The sequence below is a fragment of the Belonocnema kinseyi genome, chromosome 9 (assembly GCF_010883055.1).
Source record: "Belonocnema kinseyi isolate 2016_QV_RU_SX_M_011 chromosome 9, B_treatae_v1, whole genome shotgun sequence".
Classification (NCBI taxonomy): Eukaryota; Metazoa; Arthropoda; class Insecta; order Hymenoptera; family Cynipidae; genus Belonocnema; species Belonocnema kinseyi.
In genome coordinates, this window is record NC_046665.1 from 77,999,100 (window position 1) to 78,024,239 (window position 25,140).

Below are 25,140 nucleotides of genomic sequence, written 5' to 3' on the forward strand. Positions count from 1 at the left end.
ACCGAGACTCTTCCAGAGTGCGAGGCGGGAATCGAACCCGCAAGCCGAAGGAGTGGGTCCAAAGCCTACGCTTTAGCCCCCACGACCATCGTCCCACTAACTGTGCCTTTTTCTTATATGGTATTTTCATATCATTTTATTTTACTGTCTCACTATTTTTTATATATTTTATTTTATCTAATATGAAAGTAATGAAAACCAAAATATAAATTTTCAATTGAATTAAGAAATATGAGAATTTTACATAACAAAATTTTTTTGGAAAAGAACTGGTAAAGTTTGAAACCCCCAATTTTTTTATAATTAGGAAATCGACGTGTTCAAATCAAAACGTGCTATATCAGCAGAATCAAATAGAATTTTTCGCTGTTTCAGAGGGCGTTAATACTTTCAATATTATTTATATGAGATTTTCATACTTCCATACTTCGTCGCCCGAAAGGGGACCTTTTTACTTCGTCCTACCGATCGAGATAACACCTTTCGATGTGTACACGTCGAAATAATGATGAAAAATAAATATTTTGGCTTGATTTAAATAAATTTAATACTAATTCAAATAAAAAAGATTTAAATTTTAAAGTGTTGAAAAAAAATCCAATAACAGGATTCGAGCCGGGAGTATGTGGTTGAAAACTTGCAGCGTTGCCGCCTGATCTAACTATGAGATGAAACAGTTTCTTATCGCGGTCCATGTAACTTTAGCATTTTACGAGTTTGGCAATTACCTATTACTTGGAGCAATATGAATACAAACAAAATTCCAAAGATTTTAGGTTCCCTTTGTAAGAGTTTATAAACTGTCGACAGGTTTCTGGTTCTTACTTATCATCTTATATAAGTTGTCTTCATGCGCATTTTTCAAAGTTTCGTGAGGACCCAAATTAAGCAGGAAAGAGTAGAAAAGAGTATAAAAGTTCCCAGAAGAAATGAACATAGTGCACTTTGCGTTGTCTTGAGTCGAGTCGACCTAAATGTTCAGTGAAGGGAGTCAAAAAGAATAAGGATGAAATACTGTAGGTGTGGCCTTTTCGATTTTTCGCACTTCGACTGGCCATAATCGTTAACATAAACCTAAACGTTTTCTCCCACCTCTCCGTAATAAATTTTTGCTATATTTTATTCAGACTATTTCTGTTCAGAATTCTTGTCACGAAATCAGAAGGTATTGCTAATTCGTGCAGAGAGTAGGAAAGTAATGCTATAACCGATAATTAAGATAAACCAAAGGATGACATATTGTATTCCTCGATTATGATCTTATAATATGTAAAAGGAGTAAAGTATAAGTTAGTAATAAATTACGAAACTTATTCCGAAAAATTTCAAAGGTAAATTTACAAGCTTCTCTGTGAAGTAGATTATTCACTTTTGTTGGAATGTCAAAAGTAAACATACACTCAACTCCTGATACAAAAGCCTCGGTTTACGATATTCCTTGCATTTAGGGTTTTTTCTTTTTGGGAACGCGTGAAAAAGAGAGAGGCGGTGCTCAACATCAATTGAGCGTAATAAACAGCATGATGGCCGTACTCTCGGCACGTTAGTTGCATCAGGTTGCGTCATGCATCCAAATCCAAAAGCAAGATCACTAGAAGTTATGCCCGCAATCGTTCTTGTAACGGGAATTGATTATATTCTACAATGAAGAAGACTAAGCAAAAAAATGTGCAGTCCCTTTGCCGAAAATATTCTTTTACTCCTCTATGGTTAGTTTAAACTAGAAGAGTTAAAGCACTGAAGTAGGACAGTCATAAAGCTATTAATTACATACAGAGATAAGGGACTACTGGAAACTTTGCTTATTAATTTTCCGTGTTACTCTACACTTCTGCAATATTATTATTTTCTCTTCATAATACCAAAGTAATTCCGGCCATTATGTAGATTTCAAAGTTACTTGAGAAACCTAAATTATTTTAAACTGTCTGAATTGAAATGTTAAGAATTTAATTCTATAATGCTCTATAAATTTAAATAAATTAATATTGTTTATTAATAAATTTAATTGTTTAATAAAAAATTACTTTAAAAACACGGTATAGTTTTATAATTTTATCTTTCTAATGAGCTTATTTTAAAAGGATTCAATTTCAATTTTTTTTATTTTAAGTGGTTCGCAATTACCGTCCTAAATAGAAGCTTCTGTTGAACCTTGAATTTCACGAGTATATATCTGTATAAATAAACTAGTATCCACTTATCCCATTCATCACGAATGAATTGCCTTTATTGTAGACCAAATAAAAAGTTTAGCGAGCATAGAGGCGAGAAATTGCTTACCGCAAAAAACTTCTCGCTCGTATACAATGAATCAGCGAAAGTCTCGACATTTTTTTGACAGAAGGATAATAATTGTCGAAATTAATTGTTTTGGGATCATTTTTAATTAATTTGGTGAAGATTGGTAGTTAAAGAAACATTTCCACTCAGAGAAATGTCTTTTTGTGTCAAAGAGATGTTCTTTATGTGCAGAATTCCTGAAAATAAAACCAAGCATCCAGAAACGACCAAATTTGGACAACCACCATTATTTTCAGGAATTCTGCACATTAATTTGATTATTGGGCGTCAAATAGGATTTTAAATTTGATTTCAATTTGATTTAGATTTCTTTAATTAAAAATTTTGCTTGGGTAAAAATGGAATTTCTTCTTAAATTTAAGATTGAAAGATTTTTCAAGCCCTTTTTACATGTTTTTTATTTCTATTTGTACATATAATTACCAAATAAAAATATATACTTCAATATAAAGTATTATCAAATATTTTAATATGTACTATAATATATAAAATATTATTGTAAATTTCGAATATAAATTATAAAAATTACAGAATTTTTAATTGTTAAACTTAAAATATGAATATTTTTTAATTGTGAATTGAAGAGCCGAATGCAATAACCCACCTTAGCGCTAGAACACGCGGAGAAGTATTATCCGCGGAGTAAATTTGGAAGATTGTTCGAATTTTATTTTTGACAGTCGATACGTGTAGAGAATTTTATTGCGCATCTTTTTGTATGTCAATAAAATTTCTACGTTGTTTAGTTTTTATGTTATTTAAGGAAAACTAAATTTTTCATCGCAATAATATTTTATACTTTTTGCGTTCAACTCGCCAGATCTTCGTCGGAAAGTCATATTTTTTCTTGAAAATTGTATGTAACATTCTTGAACATACTCTACGACTGTTAGAGTGTTCACGAACTTAAAAAAACATTTTAGGGCCGTGTAGTGAATTTAAAATATATTTTCTTCGAAATATTGGGTGCATACATACAAACGAAAATGTTGTGTAAGGAAGTATCGAGTTTTGAAAACTTCCAGGGAGAAAAATGTTCCTTGGGGATCAAAGAAGTTCTTTTAAAAAGTTTTAGATCTTTACTCATTAGGGAAAAAAAGTGAGGGCCATGTGAACATTTTGTACGGCGTGATGTGTTCGACTCGGATCGAGAAAACATAGCGCGGCGGTGTAAATTCACTATTAAATTTAATTCATATTAATATGTGTGAATTCATATTAATACTGTACTTAAAATGTTTTACTAAATATAATTTAAAAGTAGACTCCAGGTTTTAAACAGTTTAAGATGTTCCACAAATTTTTTCTTTTTTTTTTAATTAAATAGCACTAGAAAACAACAAAATTAAAACTAAAAGCACTTTTATTATTTGAATACATAGTGATAGTGCAAAAAAAATGCTTAATCAAATAAAGAATAAAAACAAAGTATATTCTTTGAGTCATCTTGTAACTTATAAAATTTGATGAGAAATTATGTACACGCAAAATATATACATCATATTAAATTCCAATCATTCTCTCGAAGGTTATGAACTGAATGTTTACGGAATTGCTAGACAAAATTTTTAGAAAAGCAAAAAACATGATGCCTAGAGCTTTATACGTATTAATATTTTCCGAGCCCATGAAGTAAATGTTGTAATGTCTCATCACCAATATAACTTAATTTTTGACTTTGTTTAAAAATTAATATACCTTCAGGAAATTTTAGCCAAATTTTAATAAATACAATATTTCAGCTTATTGTTTCTGAACTAAAAAAACACTACTTTTATCAGACGATTTCTTCACGAGAACTAAAATTGCAGTATGTTATTCAATTTCAAAAAGTGAAAATAAGATAAATTTTTTTCATTTGTGCCAATCTTGAGTTTCCCCAATTATTCACTTAAAAATATTAATCAAACAAGGTTTTTAGCACAATATTCCTGCATGAAATCAATTTAAGTACAAGCGATGAATGCCAGCATTCATAACAAATAATTATTTTCCGTAACTTTTGACAGAGTTAAGTTTTATTAAAACATAAAAAATATGGTATCTTTATTTAACTACACCATCTAAACATAAACTAACCTTATTTCTACAAATTTTTGCAACAGTAAACTCCCATGATTCTTCATTTTTTGGCTTTTTCAGCCCTCTTGTTGATTGAGAACAATTTCCAAATTATTTGTTCATAGAGACAAACCATGCATTTGTTTACAGTTGTGTGCCGCCGCCCCATGTTTTCTCGATCGAACGCAGCACGCTGTGCAAAATTTTCACATCGTCCTCACTTTTTTCGCCTTATGACTAAAGATTTAAAACTTTCTGGAAAAGTATGTATTTTTTGATTTCCTCACCGAGTACATCAGTTTTGATGGTTTTAAAAGAATTCTTTAATTTAAACCATTTACAATTCTAAATTATTCAATTTTCAATTTAAGAATCTTGAATATGTAACGTGCTTAATATATATATATATATTTGCAGTTGGAAATGTTTCTATTCTGAACAGTAAAAAACATAGGATTGATTTATTTTTGAAAACTCTAAGGTAAACTGTTTATGTACATTCTCATCAGAAATGGTATTAGATTTGTGTTAAATTTGCCCCCCCCCCCCCCACCCGTTTTTTGTCAGATGTCCACGTTTTAAGACCCCTGGTATCCGAAAAACAAGTTTCTACGAATGTGTCTGCCTGTATGTATGTATTGTGGTATGTATTATTATCGGTGAATACGATGACTTTTGAAAAATTAATCTATTAAATTGGCTTTTGGTACACTCTTTTAGTGTCCTAAACTGAAGGTCAAGTTCGTTAGCCAGCCATTTTCAATAAATAATTTTAAAATTTAGAGCATTTTAAATATTTTTTCAAATTTTGACAGCAAAAAAATAATGGAATATCAAAAAAAAATTGTGTTTGTCTAGGGATTGGTGGGGAGTTCTGGAAAATAGCTACGATAAACTATGCGGGAGGAGGGGGTCTCAAAAGTGACCAAAATCTGTCTACGTGTTTTATGGATGGCCCCTAGAAAAGAAATCGAGAGACAAAAGCCCGCTATGATAATGATAATGATATGAAACATAGGAGCTTCAATGTGGAAAAAGTTAATAAATGAATTCGAAGATTATTATGAATATTAATTTACAAATAAATGTTTGGCGGTAGAATAATTTCCTATTAATTGAATACTTACAATAATTTTCTAATAAGGAGAAAATGCACATGCTACACGAAACCACTTTAGCTGTGAAATGATTTTCTTCCTCATCTTCAGTTTTACTTTCTTTGCAGCACTTCTATTCCGCTTAGATAAATGCCTTTTCTGCTCAGTGAAATTCCAATTTTGTAAGTGGAGCTCTTCCAGATGAATTTTATCCACGCAAGGAACTAATTTCACCTATTTTGAATACCGTTAGTGAATTCTCATATACAGAAGCCTGTAATTCTGAAGCGCATGCGATTCTAGGCAAATTAATGTAATTTTATTACGCATATATACTTTGCTTCATTCTTTTGAATTTCTAATGAGAGCAAATTATTTTTAAAAATACGAAAACTCGATTTACATCCTTCATTTTTTTACGTTGGGAAAAACGAAAGTTATGGCTCGTCCGAAATTATAAAAAACTGTTTAACCCTTTTGTAACCAACCAAAAAAATTTACACTATTGTCCAACCGCGTACCCGGGTACTACGAATTTCTATGAATTTGTAGGTATAATTCCACTGTAACTCAAAGTTTTTCTATGTATTGGATGCATATTGATTTATTCATGTATAACGAAGGTATTTTAAGGTAAATGCAATAGCAGAATTATGTACAATGAACTTCAAAATCCTATGTCAAATATAAAACGTGGACAGCTGTACCGTAATATATTCATTTTGTGAAGTTCACATATGTTGAGTTAAACAAGTAAACAGAAAGAAGGATCTCTATAATTTGTTATATCTGGAAAAAATCCTAGAGCCCCTTTGAAACGTATTTACAAATTTGAAAACCAGTTATGTTTTGTGTCTATCGTTTACGCAAAGAAGTAAGACGTGTAACCTATATAGTGTAACATCGCACAGTCAGTAGTCAGTTCGAGTGTTTGTAGATATTTTCGTGTGTTGCGTATTTTTTTAACGCCTTTTATAAAGTGTTTATTCATTTTTCATCATTCGTAATTATAAAATAATGGACAATAGTTTAAATTTGCGCATTTTATGTGGAATGTGAAAAAATGGAAGAGATATCGAGATAATTATTATTATATTCATTTTTTTGATAAATAAGCAATTAAAATGAATATTATTCAGTATAAAATATTTTTTTATTCTTATTTACTTCTGTTTTATATGAAAAGATTCCAATTTCGTGATAAATTATATAAAATCCATTATTTTTGTATGCGGGTACCCGGGTACCCGGTTGGACTATACGTGTACTTCTTTTAAAATTAGAAATTTTCTTAGTTGAAAAAAATAAAAAATAAATTTTAGTGCACATTTTAACAGAAAATCGGTGAAATCGTGGGGATCCGGGAGGTTTTTGGCGAATTTTTTGTAGGAAACAAATTATTCCAGAAAATATACGTCAGCGTGTACCCGGGTACCCGTTTGGCTACACGAGGGTTAAAATATAATGCCGGCTAGAATTTTCAACAAATTTCCATTTTTTTTAAACATAAAGTTTGAAGAAAATTTTCATTTTAAGACACGGATGCCATCCACGGAAGCTATTCAAAATGATATGTCAGAATGTTTCTGTTATTTTTTAATGACTTCGTTTCACTTGGTAATTAAGTGAAGTACATTGTAACTTCATGAAAAATTTAATTGTTATAAACAAAATTCAGAAACAAATCTGCAAACAAATTAAAATTAAAAACGAAATCCGCATGTTAAATATGGAAAATCATTAACAAGTCTCCTACTATTGTTTATAACAATGAACATTTTCTTCAAACTTTATGTTTAACCCTTGCTTACACATCCGAGTACCCGGGTGTCCATACCACTGTAAATTTTTGCATGTAAGCGGAGTAAAACATAAGTTTTCGCTTTGAGCCCTAGAATCACCGTTATGTAGTTTAATTATAAGCAAATGATGTATTTAGAATTTATTTAAGATTTTTTTGTAAAACTAATCGATTTCAAAGTATACATACGTCGCGAATATAACCGGGTACCCACCATCAAAAAATTAATCTTCGAGTGGCTTATTAATCTCTTATCAAATTATTTGATTAATGCACGTAAAATTTGTTAACTGATAATAGATTTGATAATAATTTTATTGATTATTAATTATCCGGTAAATTCTATGTGCGGCACACCAACGTACCATATTGTGTGCAGGGTTGGGAACGCTCCGTTGGCGAGGTCTGCCAGGAGCAGCAGGCGAATTGTTTTTGGCGTTTTGTGTGTTTTAAAGAGATTTTTTCCTTGCAACCCACTTTGGATATTTCTTTATTGGAATAAATGACAAGGAAATGAGTTTAATTGCAGAATTGTTTAAAAAATTGAAAACATCAATGTGAATGAAGTTTAGTGCGCACACAAGTGTTAAATAAACAAAATATCATGTTTTTTACATTATAAGACAAGAAATCTCTAAAAAATTTATCCAGCCTTTAATAAAAAAGTAAACTTTGAAACCTGTTGATAATTTTAGCCGTATTTGTATTTTAAAAATTTTCTCATCATTTTATCCCACTATGCGTTACTCAAACTTAGGAGGTCTGTAACTCTAGTTTCCCCAGATGTTAAAAGGTTTTCCTAGGGTGTTTCCGAAAGTTTCTAACCTCCACTATACAAATACAGACACAAAAGTTTGTTTAAAAAAAATGTATGAACCTTTACTCATTTTATTTTTAATTGCGTGAAATCTAATAGAAAAATGTTATTTCATTTTTTATCTTTGTATATAAATAACGTAATTTCAGAGATTATGTTAAGGATGCCGATAAGGATTCAGGGCCTAAAATTTTAATTTGTGATCCATAACATTTAATATTTCAATAAAAGACAATCGTTCAATTATTTTTATTGCCTGCTTCTTACTCCCTACAACTAATTGCAGTGACAAGTCGTTTATGGAAGTTTATATTAAAACTTGCTCGAGAAAGTTCCGGTGACAAATGTCCTTAATGCATCTGCGCTGTTCCCCAGCATAGTATAAACCTTATAATTTCTCACTGTAATTATAGTTTAGTATACGCTTAATCGTAAAAAGGTTGAGAAACTAAATAATAAATAATACATTTAAAGTCGAATAAATTTGGTAAAAAGTTAAGAATTTTGTAAGCTAGCTCCAAGTTATTAAAAAAAAAAACATTCATTATGTATTTGTCCATTTTTCGTCCTATGTTATTAATTTAGCTGTGCTAAAAATAATTATTTTGAATTACACGCGTAATTTTCGGATATTGAAATCGCATCCGTTCAAAGTACTTGAGCTTTAAAAAATGATTCAAATATATGCATAATTTGAACAACAATTTTACATAAGTAGTATAGAAATGACGTATCTAATATTTTTATATCATTTAACTCTGTTCAGTACCAGGAAAAAAGTCAGGAAAAATGTTGATTTGCCCAGCTAATTTTTAACCTGTTAGAATAATAAATATCTAGAGCTGAATATATGTATATTTTATTATATTAATTAATACTTGCATTAAATCCTATGGGATTATTTTAAGCTACAGCACTATGTAGTCTGAATGCACACCTATTTGTCATGAAAATAATAGGATTAATATAATAACGCACGATTTACTATGTTAGTGCAAATGAATCTCAAATCTCATTTTAGTCTTTCTGATCAGTTCTAACGGAAAATTCTGTTCACTATCCGCAATTAATAAATTATTATATTTCCACCCGTAAAAAATGATAGCACAAGATAAAAAAGTTTAACGAGATTATTGTACTCTGTGAAAGGTTCTACAAAAAATTCTAAAGGCATTTTTTGATATTTTTTAAAACTTTTTTTTCAAGTACAAATTGCTTTAAAAAAATGTACCACGTAGTTTCTTTTGGGGCTACATGGGGAAAGGGCGGGTGTCCGAATCCTAGCCACGTGGTTTTACACTTGGGTATTAAAAAGAAAATCATGGCCAGAAAACAAAAAAATGTTGACTGAAAAGAATTAGAAGTTCAAAAATATTACAGCAAGTAATATATAAATTTTAACCCAAATAGTAGATTTTGAAACCAGAAAGTTTAATTCTTCATCAAATAAAAAAAAATTATTTTTAACAGAATACATGAATTGTCAATCAGGGGCCTTCCATAAACCACATAACACCCCCGCGGGGGGGGGGGGAGGATGCCGCTGTGAACCACATGCGGGCTTCTCTTGAAATAAAATTATATTCGAAACTACATCTTTAAAATAAAAAAATCTTCCCGCCTCGCGGGCACATTCTCATCGCGCGCAGCGCGCGCGGATTGCTTCGCTCGCGAGTTTGAGCGCGCCTAGGGCGCGCGACGGTTAAATCTCACGCTTCGCGCCCGGATATTTATTCTTTGCATTTTTAATGCTTGAATAAAACTTTATCGAAAAGATCTTTTTTAGATGGCAGTATTTTTATGCGTCTCAATATTCTGAATTGTCTACTTAATAAAGTAATGGTCAAAGATTAAGTTTTTCAAAGCTCTGTAAGGTTTGAGGTACACATTCTCATCGTGACACTCGCGCTGCGCGCTCAATTTCCGACAGACATTTGTAAACAGGTTTTGTAGAATCTTTTTTTTTCTCGTAACTTTCGTCGTTTTTCCACAGATTTTTATTCTATTTTTTTCATTTTGAATGTTATTTTTCACGAATAAAACAAAAATTACGCGTCCAATAATCAAGAAGTGATTCTTACCGAAATTTTAGATCTTTTTTAAGATAACAATTTTTGTTAAATCATCTTTTTTCGTATCCTACATAGTATAACCACAAAATGGAATTTTTCATTATTTTTTGTGCAATCAAAATTTGAATTTTCGATTTTTCAAGAAAATCCAAAAATTTGTTATGATAATCTTGTTGGGCTTTCATAAAGCCGTGTTTTCCTTCTCTTGACTTTTTTCATATCTTGCGTTTTTTGGCTTCAAATTTTGAATTTCGGTTGATTTAAACAATTTTGAAAATACTATGACTTTGAGAATTTTCTTTTTATCAAAAAAAGTCATGAGGATAAATTGTTTGCCCTTTTTATTACTGTAAATATCTGTACATAGATTTTTCAAATTCAGAGAAAAGTTCGAGAGTTATCGTGTTTACGGACGGACGGCCGGATGGCCGGACGGACGCCATCGCAAAAACTTGATTTTTGGATTCAGGGGGTCTCGAAACATGAAGATTCGTTGGAAAACTGTGGTGTCAAATTAGGACAATTCTAATACTTTTTCAATCATAACTGATGAGAATGTAAAAAATTGAAGTGATTATTGATCAATTTATCCCTGGGGGTCCCTTTGGTGTCTTATCAAATAAGGTGCACCGTGGAGGCACGTTTTATATAAATGCTAATTGCTGCTCATTTTCGTGATAATTATATGTATTACAGTCCCATAGAAGTAGAAGAGTAAGAAACCGCGAAAAAGTCGCCAAAAAAAAGCGATCGTAAAAATTTATTAATTTCTCCGACGCGCCCTCATGTGAACGTAACGTACCTATCTGCAAATTTCTCTTAATTGAAGTCGTCAATATCTTGTTCTTATTGAGTTAATTGATTCCTCTTAATCGAAAGTATTTGTACATATTTGATTTATGGAGACTCGTGATTTTGTTCCTGAGTTTAATAGATTTTGCTCAGGAGTCCCATAAGACTACGTGTTAAACTGACACTTTTTCGGTAGCGCTTTTTTAAAAAATTACCTCGTCAACCATAGCATGTCTTTTTCCAAATGAATTTGGCACACTTTATTTACATAATTTCTCAGTTTTAGAGCCTTCAGTGATCTTTTTGAAAAATGGCCAAGCCTCCTTAACAGACTCCCAGAAGGGCCTCTAGAGCCCTCCAGAGTTTTCACAGCCTCCTTCTCCATGTATCCCTATACATCCCTGCATATTACCCTCGCCTTTACATCACTCCCTTCCCAGTGGGCAAAAAAATTAAGGATTTTCTAGAGACGTCTTTGGGACATCCGTAAGACGTCTTTGATAACATGTCTTTTGATGATCCTAGGGATGCTCTTAAAACGTTTAATGTCAGTACGAAAGATGTCCTGAGAACGTCTATGTCTTTAAGACGCCTTTAGGTCATCTTTAGGGAATTGGACGTCTTAGAGATGTTGATTGGCCTGACACAGGATGTCCTAGAAACGTCCCAAGGACGTTTTTGGGATTTTCATAGTTTTGTGCCCACTGGATTCTCATTATTCGTTTTTCCATTTACATATCTATATCCAGACCTTCTCTAAACATATTTTAAATAATTTATTTTATTTTAATTTAATCAGTTTAGGATATTTGACTCTATCTTTGTAGAATATTTTTATTGCATTGAAATTTAGAAAATACACTAATTATTAAAATATCTTACCTGACGGTATGGAAACACATCTTATTGGGGTGCGGGCTCAATAATACCCAATAGATACCCGTCTTTTTTCAGAATAATCTCGAGGTTCTCTAGATATGAATCCATATCGCAGGTGGTATTCTAACTGTAAATTGAGGGTAAGTTGCAATCGCGATAACCTGATGTGTTCCGGGCTATATGTATATGCCCTTTATACTCTACACTTCACGTGGGACCGCTTCAGGCTTGGAGCACGTACATTCCACCCTTTCTCTCGAAGGGGTTCCACAGAACTGGATAACGCAGAACTGGATAACGCAGAACGGAGGTCGAACAAGAAAAGAGAATCGTCTTAATACACTATGGACCAATTGCTATTTTACACCTTACTCACACTTACTATTTTTTTTTTTAATGAGAGCCGTCCCAATTACTTTCTTTGTACAGTAGTGACAAACCTGATTAAAACTTGCAAATAAAAAAAAATCATCTAATTTCTTGCTCTTTAAGTTCTCTCATTATTTATGAGAAGAAGTATTATTATAACTATAATTTCATATTTATATTACTTCTATTACTTTTAGCTTTTTCAAAACTTAATATTTTTTCAATATCTTAGATATTGTTATTTTTGTATAAAAGCTCTTTATTATCAATAGATTTTGCTTCCTCTTAAAGACAAGTTTCTCATGATTTGAGATCCTTGATATTCAAAATACAGCAATAAGATATCTAGTGCATTTTTCGCGTCTTTGAGGCGCATCAATCGACCTATTGTATGAAGTTTAAAAAATGGTTTATTCTTTTTATATGAGAAAACAATTTTTGAGATTCAAAATACAACAATACGAAATCTCTTCTATTTTGTATATAATATCATTGTTCGCGTCTTCGAGATGTAGAGATTGCCCAAACTAAGAAACTTTAATGGTCTACTATGACCTACAAATATCGTTTTTTTTCCTTAACAAAATTATTTACCTTGTTTTAAGAGGATTTTTTTTCTAATTTTGAATACAAGAGTTATTGTTCGCGTCTTCGAGAAGCATTGAATAACCTATTCCTATTGGCAAACTTTCAATTACCATTCTTGAATAGCGACTTAAAAAGTTAAAAAAAGATTATATTGGTCAAATAAAGAAATTTTTTTAATTTGGAATATAACACTTCCATAAGTTAAAAATTTATTAATTTTGGCAGAATATATCAATTGAACTTCTGATGGGCTGTCTGATTTTCTCAAAATAAAATTTCCAGTAACACAGATACATAAGCTTGATAAATATTGAAAGTATTTTTTTCAGAGAGGGAAAACCATCCGTCTATGAGGAAGCAAAATTCTCATAAAATGAGCACAAATAAATACATACATTGTGAATAATTATGAACACCCATAGGAAATATATATAAACATCCGTAGTGAATAAATATGAACACCTATAATGAATAAATACATAGTACTTCACAGCGGTATTATTGTACCTGTAAACTGGAACTGAAATTTCCTTGATACCTTCTAAAACTTCTTTATCTTTTCACAATTTTGAAATAAAAGTTCAAGATAATAAATTCAGGACAAATAAAAATTTACATTCTGCTTTAACGTTCTACATTCATATTTAATTTTAAATATTTCCTTTAAAAACGACAGAAGAAAAGAATTAAATGTATTTGGAATTTGAATTCTTTTTCTTTCATCCTTTTTTTATTTTGGTTTTTTAGTTAATGGTTATTTAAGAATGTTTTGTCTACATTCAATAGTTGGATTATTGCTTTTATTAAAATTCCGGATCGTAAGAAAAATATTTGTTTTTGCACAATAGAAAAATTCTCTATTTCAGAATCTTTTGAAGGAAAAATTTCTCTGAAGAAAACAAGCATAATAATATGATCTTTCTTGAATAAAATAATCTTTCCTTCACATTTTCTGAGCATACATATATCACAATAATAATATAAAAATTATTTTCCTCAAATGTATACTTCGACGTTTGTAACCACTGATAGTGATGTTTCTTTTAGTTACTTATTTTCAAAATACTTATCCGACTTTAATTTTAAATTCTGTAATTTTTTTTTTATTACATTAAATCTCTTCTCCCTTCATTTAATAAAATTTGTTAAATAAGCAAGTGTAAATCAGTAACCTTCATTTGATTTTTTTAATGTATCAATAAATCTTTATTAATGTTTCAGTACCAGCGCTAGTATTTCAAATTTCTATTCAATATTAATTAGTCAATATTTTTTACAGTTATATTTTCATGTGGCTATTTATTTTTAAAAATATAATACTTTTATCAGAAAAATAAAAAATCACAATGAAAAATGTTAAATAACTTTAAAATCTTTTAAAGTCCAAATTAGACCTATTGCAGCGGTACTCTCTAAATCTGAATCAGTGAAATTTCACTTATTCAAATAGCTAGAAATGGATCACTGGCAGTCAGTGAAAGGTTACTTGTTGATTCAGTGAAATAACCACTTTTGAGGGTTGGCAGTTCAGAACGATGTCAATTTAGCAATCATATTAAAATAATATTTTAGTACATTCAATCAAAGAATGATAGTAAAAACTTACAACCCATAAATATAATCAAATATTAAAAAAGGTGAAAAGTTCCAATGCTTTTAAATGACAAGCAACCACATATATTACTTTAATTTCCAGATTGGGCTGCCACGTACAAACCCATTAAGTAGTTCCTATACGAGTTAGAGTATATTTATCCGGCAGTCAATTCAGCAGAATTACAGCCCGTAAAATTTAAAAAATTATTTCATTTAGGGATTCTTCTTGCTACTTAAGTAAAAGAGTAACAACAACGCTTAACTTAAATATTTGAAGGTGTCTTCATATGATTTACTCTAGTGTTACTGAACTGATTAGTGAATAAGCCGGAAATCACTGATTGAAACATCTGGAAGTCGGTCACTGACAATCAGTGACAAGTTACTTATTATTTCAGTGAAATAAACACTTCTGAGAGTTAGCACCACTGCACCATGTTAATTTAGCAGTCATAATAAAATAATATTTTAGTAGATTAAGTCAAATAATCATAGTAATAACTTAAAACCCATAAATACGAACAAATATTAGAAAAAGGTGAAAAGTTTCAATGCTTTCAAATGACAAATATCCTTACATATTACTTTACTTTTAAGATTGGTCCGTCATGTTCACATCCGTGAAGTAAGTAATTTGTATACGATTTAGAGTATATTTTTCCCCAAGTTAATTCAGCACACTTACAGCCCGAAAATTAAAAAAAATTAATTATTGAATCAAGGAATTCATTTTGCTACTTAAGTAAAAGAGTAAAAATAATGTTTAAATTTAAAACTTAGAGATTATGTTTCGCATGATTTACTCTGATGTTACTGAACTGATTAGTGAATAAGTCCGAAATTAATGATTAATCAATGAAATATCTAAGTACTATTTCAATCATTAAATTTTTTCACTGATTCATATTTAAAGAGTTCGCTGGTACTTTTCTCTCTATTTGCACTTTTAGAAGTTGTTTACTCTGATTCGCTTTTTATTTTTTTAACTTAAAAATAATTTATTATTTGTTTATAGGGTGTTCTTCAATATCAGAAAGTGTTTCCACTTTAGTTTCTCCGACACTTTTGCTCTTCACTTTGCTATCTTCTCAAGCGGAAATACACCTGCTATTAAGATATCGAGAGAAGAATTTTAGATTTGTTTTTCTTACTTCGTAGTTTGTTCTGAGACTACTACACTGAGTAATTAAAAAATGTATACAGAATGCCTTATGTTCACAAAAAGCCCAAGACTGATATCGATACGCATTCAATTGCATTTGTACACTTGCAAGTGATATTTTACTTTCATAGAATCTCATAAGTATATTTACACCCCCTATGAGTAAAATATCACTAAGAGGCCACCCATAAATGTTAACACATTTTTTGCCAATTTATAGGGGATATATATAGGGGAGTGTCGTACAGGTTGGGACACTTTATAGGTTGGAATAGCTCGTTCTTCTCAATTTCATTGTATTGGTGCCACTTGTTATTATTATCACATATTAGTATCAATAACAATGCGACTATGTTACAGTAACAACAGGTGTCACCAGGGAGAAGAAATGGATAAAAACGTGCTGTCCTGACTTCCACAGTGACCGAACCTATACATTGTTCCAGTCTATATAGTGCCCCAACCTATACAGTGTCCCAACATGCACAGTGCCTCTATCTACAGAGTGTCACCCCTGCTTAAAATGACAGGTTGAAATCCAATTGAAAGCGGAAAGGAACCATTTACATACCCTTTCGGCCCTTAACCGGTTTCGTACGGTTTTTATTTGGTCTTTAATTTAATTTTGTGAGATATATCTGGGTCTACCCGGTCCTTATCCGGGAAATGGTAATAAAATATAAGTTGTTTAAATGTTCTACCCGCGCCTACCCAGCTTTTATCTGGCCAATGGAAACAAAATGAAAATAATAATCATATAAAATTAGAATTCTACCCGGATCGTATCCGCTCTCTATATGGCAATCTATGCTTGTGAACCGGATACCTGGTGCTACCCGATTCCTATCTGGCATATGGAACCATAAATTAAAATAGGGTTATACTTTTCTATCCGATTCCTATCCGGTCTCTTTAAGGAACATGGTCACTTTTAAATTATTAAGTGAAAGTGTACCGGCTATTTAATTCTACCCAATTCTTATCTGGCAAATGAAACCAGAAATTAAAATAAGGATATGCTTTTCTACCCGGTTCCTATCCATCTCTCTAAGGCACCTGGTCACTTGTGAATTATTAATTGATAGTGTACCGGCTACCTGGTCCAACCAGGTTCCTATCTGGCAAATAGAACTAGAAATTAAAATTAGGATATACTTTTCTACCCGGTACCTATTCGGTCTCTTTAAGGAACATGGTCACTTCTAAATTATTAAGTGAAAGTGTACCGGCTATCTGATTCTTTCCGGGTTCCTATCTGGAATATGGAACCAGAAATTAAAATAGGGTTATACTTTTCTATCCGGTTCCTATCCGGTCTCTTTAAGGAACATGGTCACTAGTAAATTATTTAGTGAAAGTGTACCAGCTACCTGGTTCTACCCGGTTCGTGTCTGGCAAATGGAACCAGAAATTGAAATAAGGATAAATTTTTTTACCTGGTTCCTATCCGGTTTCTTTAAGGCATATAGCCACTTGTTAATTTTTCAGCTCTTTACTCCAATCTCAGAATCCAACGATCTGAATGATCACACAGACAAGGAAATATTTTAATTCAGTCAAAAAATTCTACTTATTATTAGTCATATGTCACTAAAAATTTAGTGAAAAGTTGGAAACAGTGTATTAAAATAAATAGTGAAATACAACAAATATTTAATAAGAATGTTTACTAAAGTAGATTAATGACCAATTTCTTAATTATCTTTACATTTTACTTCTCTTATTAGTTGATATTACTTATCATGTAAATATTGTACATATTTCTATCAAATTCTCACTAAAGATAAATCAATTTTTTTAAATCTTGGCTGACCCACATATAATCTGGATAGGTTTCCAATAGGAACCGTTAACAAAGGGGTACATATTTTTGCGTTCCTGATACAAATCGTCGATCACTCCAATATTCCGGATACATTCACTAAATATTCCTATACAAGTATTCTTTCAGTATTCCTAGATATTTCTGGTATTCTTGATATTCTTGATAATCTCAAATATTTTTGATATTACAAAATATTTCAAAATATTCCTAAATATTCCTAAATATTTAGGGATATTCTGACATATTCCTCGCTTTCCTTTTGCGCTCAACAAGTTTTTAAAGATTTCAAATGACACCAAACTCTCGTTTTCAGTCACCCCGTTCTCAGCCTTCCTAGAACTGGTGGCCCATACAGTTTCTTAGGAGAGTAGGGCGAGAGCGGTTGCTACCTCATATACGGGGTTTTTTTTTAACTTGAAACTTTCAAATATCTGGAAAAATAGGCACTCTATGAACAAATGTTATAAATCAAATTTTAATCACTCTGAGGAGTACATACACTAATGTTAAAATCGGTTCCCTCACACCGCCCTCTGCGGGTGGGAGGGGGGGCAAATTCGAAATCTTAAATGGGAACCTCTATTTTTTATTGCATATTCGAATTCTTTGGATTAAAATGCGTATGACTTATCCCAAACATTTTTCTCTTCGCTATAGATGGCGCTGTAATCGATGAAATTCAATTTTTCTTTATTTTACTGTTAGTGAGAATGCACGCTTACGATTCTGCAATGCAATAACGGCATGTGATACTTACAGTTTCCCCGGCTTTTTTCCACAAAAATGAAAATTTTTTAAAACTGAATTCGGAGATGCTATAAAATATCATAACTGACGTTCTCGGACTAGTTTTTGAGGGATAATAACAAAAAAAAATTATTGTGCTAAATAAAAATCTTATGCATATGCATTATTTTGAGGTTACGACGTTTTTCATCTCTGCCTTTCCGATAATCTTGAAATTATTTATGAAATAAAATTTTTTGATTGCCTGCAAACAAGGTTAGTTTCGAAAGATTAGTTACTATGTTTATTTGTAAGTCCAACGTTTTCGTCCAAAAATATTGTTTAGTTTGGAAGTAACGCTCGGGTAAATTGTAACACGCATAACCTCGAAATATACACGCACGTTGTTAGCAATATCACAAATTTTTTGGTAAAAAAACACACACAAAAATTGTGCAGGGACGTTCGTTAGCATGTTCGCTATCATTTCCCAGATTTTGAAGGCAAAATATTTCTTATTCTAGAAAAAAAGCCAGGGGAGCCTAAAACTGTTAAAATCGACAATTTTCTAAGTATCACACGCCCTTAACAATTAAAAATACACAATTTTCATTGTGACATGAATGACCACGGAAAAAAAGAATTTTTCAAATCGCTACAGAATCATTGAACGAGTGCAATAAAAACTCATACATAAAAAAAGTACATCGCGACGAACATAGGTAGAACCTCCTTCTTGTTGAAGTCGGTGAAAAATAAGGGCAATAGAGCTTCGGAACTCTTTGGTAATTATTAGTTTGAAAAAAATGCCAAAACGTATGTCCGTTCTTGAGAAGTAATTATTAAGTAATACGTTAACATTAACAGAGTTTCGTGAATATTACTAAATTTTAGCTCTGGCATTATTGTAGATTGAGGTTAGCGGAGGCTATTTCAAAATATTAGGAAAGTGTTCACTTTTTTCTTTCCTTAACTACAGTAAATTAGAAAAAATACATTTAAGATAAAACTCATTTTAGTAGTTAGATCAAAGATCATTCCGAACACAACTTTACAATGGAGTATCTAACCGTACGATAAAAAAATTAAAATAGTTCTGGTGCATGGAGAAGGTGGAAGAAATCTTGATAATGCTGTCAATCTCTACGCTCAGGGTTTTCCAAATAGAATTGTGTCACGTGCTTCATTTTATCATACTATTACAAAATTTACTACCGATGGAAGTGTTCAACCTAAGAAAAAGACCCGTACAACAACAGTCACTGCAGAAAATAATGAAATTGATGTATTAGCTGCAGTGACCAATAATCCTCACGTAAGTACACGAGAAAGTGCTCGTGATTCCGGAATGTCTCAGAGCAGTGTTTGGAACATTTTTAAACTTAATAAATTTCATCCGTATCATGTTTCATTACATCAAGAACTTCATGGCGTTGATTTCCAAAATCTGGTAGCTTTTTGCCAGTGGGCACGTGGAAAAATACAATAAAATCCCAACTTTTTTCGTTATGTGTTATTCGCTGACGAGTCGTCTTTTACGAACCAAGAAATAGTTAATCGACACAACATGCACTACTGGAGTATTGAAAATCCGCAGTGGCTTCGTGAATTTGAACAACAGCGTCCATGGACTGTCAACGTATGGTGTGGAATAATTGGCAACAAACTGATCATTCCCCAGATTATCGAAGGCAGCTTAAATGGTTAAAAATATCAAAACATTTTGGAAAATGAACTGCCAATATTGCTTGAAGACTTAAGCTTAGAAATAAGGCGGAACATGTGGTTTCAACATGATGGTTGTCCTTCACACTATTCAGCGGTAGCACGAGAAGTTCTAGATCGTGATTTTAATGGTCGCTGGATTGGTAGAGGCGGTCCGATAAATTGGCCTGCAAGATCGCCAGATCTTAATTCGCCAGATTTATTTTTGTGGGGCTTTCTGAAAGACAAAGTACACAAAGAAAAACCAACAACACGTGAGAATATGATTGACCGAATTACAAGTGAATTTGCTGAAATTCAAGAAGATGTACTTCTCCGTTGTGTAAATTCATTTGAATTACAGATTAATAAGTGCATTAAAGCCAAAGGTCATCATTTTGAGCACTTACTTTAATTAAGAGATGATTCCCTGAGTACCTCGAATCGTGAGAGGCGAGGAGACTCACGTTAATCAATCACCCCGAATCGTGAGAGGCAAGGGGACTCACGTTAATCAATCAACCCGAATCGTGAGAGGCAAGGGGACTCACGTTAATCAAGCACCCCGAAGGGAACAGAAAATTGCTACATCCACGACGTTGTTCCTGGGTTACTCTTAAAGTATTAGTTTGTTTTAAGACGAATTTCCAGTATAGCAGAATCGTAAGCGTGCATTTTCAGTAACAGTAAACTGAAGAAAAATTGAATTTCGTCGATTACAGCGCCATCCATCGCGAAACTAGAAACATGTTTTTGACAAATCATACGCATTTTTATACAAAGAATTCAAATATGTAATAAAAAATAGGGGTTCTCATTTAAGATTTCGAACTTGCCCCCACCACTCCCCCCACTAGGGGACGGTGTATGGGAACCGATTTTAACATCAGTGCATGCACTACTTAGACTGATTAATTTTTTATTCATAACATTTTTTCATAGTATACATATTTTTCGGGATATTTAAAAGTATCAAGATAAAAAAATCACCCTGTATACAGATATATATTAAAATTGCAAACGATTAAGCCGGCCCTCACTGTTTACGTTTCTGTCCTCCCGAAGTCAGTCCAAGTCAAGTGTTTAAAAGGATTTTAAAGAATTTCAAAAAAATTTGACGGGATTTAGAAATTCTTTTAAATTAGAAAAGATTAAATTTTATAAATGAATTTAAAAAGAATTTAAGTAATTTTAAAGGATTTAAAAACATTTTAGAAGAATTCCAAAAAGTACAAGAATTTTCAAGAGATTTTAAAGACTTTCAAATACTTTTTATGAGATCAAGAGATTTTTATTGATTTTAAGGGGTTTTGTGGCATTTCAATGGATTTCATATCGTTTAAAAAGTCGGTAAAGGAATTTAAAATATTACAAATCATTTAAAATTATTTTTAAATAATTCAAAAGAGTTTAAGGATTTTCATGTAATTTGAAAATATAAATTATCTTCCTGAATTGTTCAAAGTCTGTTACATATGTTAAAATCTTTGGATATTGTAGAAATCCTTTGAAATCTAATAAATTTCTAAAAATGTATATTGATTTTTGTTTTCTTTTAAGATATCTTGAAATATTTTTGAATTTGGTTTAAATCTCGTTTATTCACATAAAATATTTGATAATAATTTGTAATATTTCTAAAATCTAAAATCATAGTACATGTATTATTATAAGCGTAACGATATTTTGTATAGAATGCGTTACAAATATTTGCAGACAGCCCTGCGCAGCTGTAAGTTATATTTCAGATTTTTTTTATACATCAAGCTAGGTTAGCCGAGAGGCTTTAGGCGTTAGAAATGCGAAACTTCAGGGCTCGAATCCGCGGCGAATACAAATTTTCATAGCGTGCGATTATAAATAGTGTCGTTATTGTATAATAATAAATAATAGTGTACATAAACATGTTCACCTCAGAGGTCCGGGGTTCGATTCCTGAGCCGGTACCTCTGGAAATTTTTCAATGTACCTTTACCGAGGTTCTGGTGGTTCGGAACCCACCTTAAGCTGTGGGTCCCCCCATCATGTACTTGACTGCAACCCCGTCCGTCAATGATGGGGTAGAAACCAGGCTTTGTGCAATATGTCTGGGCAGACTGCTCTCATCGAATCACTTGATTGCATTATAAAAATGCGTCCGTGACTGATGATATATACCGGGACAGCCCCGTGCAAAAATGATCAAATAAAAAATCCAACTCTAACCAAAAATGCCTGCGACATTTTGGGCAGCATAAGCCTGTGAGAACATTTCAACACAGATGGTAGCTCCAAAAAACCATCCAGAGGTAACTGTTGTCACCTCCAACGCTCGTGGCCGCTCGTAATTGTATACCTACAACATCATCGCAGGAGGTTTCAACCATCGTATTAAATTATAAAATTATAAAATTATAAAATTCTAATCTCATCATTCCCTTGACTTAGTCCGTGGCTATGATGTAAAACTGGGGTTACCCTAGTAAAGATTTAATAAAAACAATATAATAATACAAAAGATTTTTTTTGCGGCGAAAAATAGGTAATCATTTTCTAGAACTGTTCTCTATAGTTTAAACACTTCTTCGATATAGACTGTATTTAAGCTAGAAGTTTGGATTTTATAGAACTATTTTATGTTCTTCATAACCTGCCTTTTAATATTCACCGCGGCCTTTAAATTTTATAGAACTTTATAACACATTCCATTGCTCTGTAAACTTTCGTATATTATATAAAAAAGCATTTACAAGCAATTAGAGACAATCAATTATTTCAACTCGAAACATTTGTATATTCCCCACACTTGTGTACAGACTTTTTAAAACCAAAGGACAAAGCATCGACGACAATAATTTGGTGATAGTGAATTCTCTTTTGTTAAAATTCCTTCGGCTTTTAAGAATGCATTCTTATTACGTATCCCATGCTTCGCATTCGAATTTGTCACTCCAATTGTATATCATTTCCATAAATGTATATTATCACAATTCATAACATGCATTGGTATTAAAACAGTTGTGGCTTCAGTGTATCTTTAAAAAAGCGCATTCTTTAGAAAAAAATCTTTTGTTAATAAACATTTTATTGCAACTTCTGCCGCTTTTTCAAAAACTGAATTTGCTCATTTCCAATTTTATTTTTACAATTGAAACTTTACACATACGGTCTATACAGCAGCCTTACTGTTTCTTTTTACATTCAAATTATATCCCTAACCTCAGTGACACAGACTTTCTCAATTGCATTTTCTATCGCATCGTGTTCTACATCGCAGTTTTGGCGCCCTATTGCTTCATCTCCTAATAATTCACTAAAACAGTCTCTCGAAGCGTCTAGGGTGGAGAGTCTAGTTAAAACAACGGTCCCTTGAAACATCAATTGATGGAGAACCCATTAGGAGCCTTGTCAAAGAATTTATTTTTTATATTTCTGGTGCCCCGATTTCAAAGTTTTCATGTCATCTATGATATATTTTTCCCATATTGTGTGGGGATGATCTAAGAAATTTCGCCATCCTTACAAAAAAAATTTAGGGGTACATTATTTGCTTATTCTAACCCATTTAACGTGCAGAAATTTCCCCGATTGGCCCTACCATACCAACGATTCTAATCGGATCCCGGATGAGCTACCCCTGTCTGGGTTTCATGGACAGGAACCGGTCGGAAGCCGGCCGGTTACTGGACAGGCCAACCCTGGTTAAAACTCTTGCCTGAGAGCCGATCAGGTACACGTGAAGACAATTTTTTTTGTAGAAAATACACATTTTTTGAGAGCCGTAACATTATCAAAGACGTAATTATGAATGTTAGATGAATTATTATTGGAAAAGTATAAATTAAAGATTTATTAGATCAGTGAAATAGAAATGAGCTTTTTAAATTCTTAAAAAAAAACATTAAATTTTGGTCAAATGTTTTAACTTATTAAATCAAATTGACATCGATTCTGCTATGGGCAACAGTGACTCTGCGTTGACACTTAGTAATTTTCAGTTTCGCACCTCGAACGAGGATGCACGTTGAACTCACGTCGCATAATTTCTTCGAAGTTCGCAAATAAAATCGATTTCCACAATTAAAATCAAATTTATTTCAGTAATGAGTTTAAAAACCTCACTTAGTGCGCGATTAATTATGAACAATTGCTTGGAGATTATATCATTAGTAATTGAAATTCTACTCAAATTTCCTCCGCAGAATTGTTTAACTTGATTCGACTTTTTAAGTTCACCGTATTCTTTACGATGATCGTTAAAAGACAAAACAAGTTACCAATTTCTCGCCGGAAGTAAGACTTTTAACCGCTTTCTGGCCGGATTACCCGACCGGATCCTAGCCGATATTCAAGCCGGGATCCGACCACCTTACCCTGACGTTTTTTGCCAGATCCCGGCTTAAACCGGGGATATCCAGCCGGGATCCGGCCGGATCTCTGAATGGATTCCAACACGGCTTTTAAGAAATCGCACTTTCTATGCCTTTTACCGGCGCCAAGTAATTTGTTTCATTCGGACGCGAATTAAAAGTTTTGTGCTTTTTAATAGCTACAATTTTAATTCAAGTGGTATTTCTCTGAAATCAAAATGTACGTTTTATTAATTCGAAGACTACGAAAATCTTCATTATCACGTAAATTTAATGCTCGCAACCTCTATTTTTTCTGAACAAATTAGGAGTGTATTTCCTCGCCCATAGAAACTAACTGACGCGATACGACCGCCAAAAAACAAAAACATTTTTTTGCGAACCACCCTAATACATATATATATATTTATTTCCAAAACACAGTCATATAAATCAGATTCTTTGAAGTACTGTGAAATTTTTGAATGAGAAAATTTAATTTTTGATTTTCTATAATTTTTTTATTCTGTATAAATTTGAATTTTCCATTTTTCGGAAAAATTCAAAATGTATTTATAATACTCATGTAGGATGTTTAACATTCAACGTTTTTCTCGCCTTGACTTTTTTTCATATTGTGCGTTATTTGGCTTAAAATGTTCATTTTCTTCCTTTTTTTAAATTTCGTAAATTCTAAAATTTTGGCAATTTTTGGCTTCATCAAAAAAAAGTCATTAGGATAAATTGTTCGTCTTTTCGAATACTATGAATATCCGTACAGAGAAGTTTTGAATGTTGAAAAAAGTGGGTTTAAAAATATTCAAAATGCGCTCACTTTTTCAATTTTTATCCAAAATGGCTGACTAAGGAAATTGACATTTAGTTTAGGACACTGAAAGAGTGTACTAAAGGCCAATCCAATCTACGAGGGTAGTTCAATAAGTCCTTAGAATGACCAACAGATGGCGCGCGAATCGCTCCAAATCATCTGTTTTCAGTCAGCACCACTCCCGACTAGA

At 32.1% G+C, this 25,140-nt stretch overlaps 1 protein-coding gene across 2 annotated transcripts in view; it reads left to right on the forward strand.

The window, feature by feature from the left end:
- The window catches only part of LOC117179853 (FMRFamide receptor), a 138,628-nt gene that overhangs the window by 99,787 nt on the left and 13,701 nt on the right, over positions 1-25,140 (forward strand). The window lies entirely within an intron of this gene.